The sequence below is a fragment of the Agelaius phoeniceus genome, unplaced genomic scaffold, assembly GCF_051311805.1.
Source record: "Agelaius phoeniceus isolate bAgePho1 unplaced genomic scaffold, bAgePho1.hap1 Scaffold_109, whole genome shotgun sequence".
Lineage (NCBI taxonomy): Eukaryota > Metazoa > Chordata > Aves > Passeriformes > Icteridae > Agelaius > Agelaius phoeniceus.
In genome coordinates, this window is record NW_027509875.1 from 189772 (window position 1) to 192500 (window position 2729).

A 2729-nucleotide genomic window follows, 5' to 3' on the forward strand; every position below is an offset into this window, starting at 1 on the left:
TCTACCTCCGCTGCGGCCGGGGACATCAGGTCTACCCCGGCTGCGGCCGGGGACATCAGGTCTACCCCGGCTGCGGCCGGGGACATCAGGTCTACCCCGGCTCCGGTCGGGGACATCAGGTCTACCCCGGCTCCGCCCGGGGACATCAGGTCTACCCCGGCTGCGGCCGGGGACAACAGGTCTACCCCGGCTCCGGCCGGGGACATCAGGTCTACCCCGGCTCCGCCCGGGGACATCAGGTCTACCCCGGCTCCGGTCGGGGACATCAGGTCTACCCCGGCTCCGCCCGGGGACATCAGGTCTACCCCGGCTGCGGCCGGGGACATCAGGTCTACCCCGGCTGCGGCCGGGGACATCAGGTCTACCCCCGCTGCGGCCGGGGACATCAGGTCTACCCCGGCTCCGCCCGGGGACATCAGGTCTACCCCGGCTGCGGCCGGGGACATCAGGTCTACCCCGGCTGCGGCCGGGGACATCAGGTCTACCCCGGCTGCGGCCGGGGACATCAGGTCTACCCCGGCTCCGGCCGGGGACAACAGGTCTACCTCCGCTGCGGCCGGGGACATCAGGTCTACCCCGGCTGCGGCCGGGGACATCAGGTCTACCCCGGCTCCGGTCGGGGACATCAGGTCTACCCCGGCTCCGCCCGGGGACATCAGGTCTACCCCGGCTGCGGCCGGGGACAACAGGTCTACCCCGGCTCCGGCCGGGGACATCAGGTCTACCCCGGCTGCGGCCGGGGACATCAGGTCTACCCCGGCTCCGCCCGGGGACATCAGGTCTACCCCGGCTCCGGCCGGGGACATCAGGTCTACCCCGGCTGCGGCCGGGGACAACAGGTCTACCCCGGCTCCGGTCGGGGACAACAGGTCTACCTCCGCTGTGGCCGGGGACATCAGGTCTACCCCGGCTCCGGTCGGGGACAACAGGTCTACCCCGGCTCCGGCCGGGGACATCAGGTCTACCCCGGCTGCGGCCGGGGACATCAGGTCTACCCCGGCTGCGGCCGGGGACATCAGGTCTACCCCGGCTCCGGCCGGGGACAACAGGTCTACCCCGGCTCCGGCCGGGGACATCAGGTCTACCCCGGCTCCGGTCGTGGACATCAGGTCTACCCCGGCTGCGGCCGGGGACATCAGGTCTACCCCGGCTCCGGCCGGGGACATCAGGTCTACCCCGGCTGCGGCCGGGGACATCAGGTCTACCCCCGCTGCGGCCGGGGACATCAGGTCTACCCCGGCTCCGGTCGTGGACATCAGGTCTACCCCGGCTCCGGTCGGGGACATCAGGTCTACCTCGCTCCGGGGTCCGCCGGGGGCCGGCCTTGCCCCCTGGTGGCGGGCGCCGGCCGGGGACATCAGGTCTACCCCGCTCCGGCGGGACTTAGTGCAATTTCGGCGCCGGCCGGGTAGACCTGTTGTCCCGGCCGTCTGCGGAAGTTCACCAAGGGGTCGCTGTTGTCGGCCGCCTCCGGCTGCGTCATGGTAGGAGGCGGCCTGCGTTGGCGCCCCTCCCCGGTCGAGCTGCATTGGTCCTCTTGGAGGCCTGGCCGGCTTTGGACTCGTCTGTCCGTCTTATGGGAGCGAGGTGACGGGCCGCATCCCCGCAGGTTGACCCCGTACCTGCGTCCGAGGCGGAGCGGAGCGGCCGCGCGTGCGGTCGCCAGGGCCAAGCGAGTGCCGCCTAGCCGGGACGAAGCGCGCGTGCCTTTGTGTCCCGGCTCCCGTCCTTCCCAGGGAAAAGTGGGTCCAGTTGGCGAGGCGAGAGAGAAGGGGCCGCGCGAAAGAGGCGGATCCGCGGAGGCGAGAGAGAAGGGCCGCGCAAGAGCGGATCCGGAGAAGGCCGAGAGAGAGAGCAAGAAGGGGGCGAAAGACGATCCGAGAAAGCTGCTCGCCGGCCCCGAGGCGAGGCGGGGAGAGAGAGCCGAGAGAGCGAGAGCGAGCCCAGAGAGAGAGTTGCCGAGAGAGAAGAGAGAAAGAGAAGCCGCGAGCAGCGTGTCCCGCTCCGGCCCGGCTTCTGCCGGTCGATTGGCCACGGGGGGGGGCGGCCCCCCCCGGGCACCGGTGGCGGGCGAGGCGGCGGCGCCTCGTCCCTTTTCTGCCCGGCCTTAAGCCGGGGGCCCGCTCGGCGGGCGCGGTTTTGGGCCCGTCGGTCCGCCTCGGCGGTGGCGGCGGTGCTCGGCCCGCGTTGGAGAAGCCGTCCCCCTCCCTCGGCCTTAAGCCGGGGACCCGCCTTGTGGCGGGCAGAATTTTTGGGCCTAGTTTTTTTTTTTTTTTTTTTTTTTTTCGAACTTGCCGGGCCCGGCACCCGACGGAGAGCCCCCCGGACTGGTCCTGGGCGAGGCGGCGGCGCCTCGCCTACCTCGGTCGTGGCCGGATCGACTGAGCCGCTTGTGCCGGGCGGGGCCGGCTTTGCCGCTTTGCCGGGTCGGTTGCTTTCGGTTGAGGCGGGCGGAGTGTGGGGGGCACCCGCCAGGCCTCCTCCGCGGGCCTTGTGTCTTTTTCTCTGGCGGCCCTAAGCCGCGGCACTGAGGAGCGTTGCGACGACAGCGCGAGGCGGGATGCCGGTGAGTCCGTGGTGGGGAGGCAGTTGAGGCCCGTCACTCGGCCCCCCCGCTGCGGGCCCCTGGCCCCGTGGCCCCCGTGGCTAGCACGGGGCGTTGCGAACGCGCCTCCGTGTGCCTTTTTCTTTTGTCGTGCCGTCCCCCGGCCTTCTTTGTTCCGGCAGGG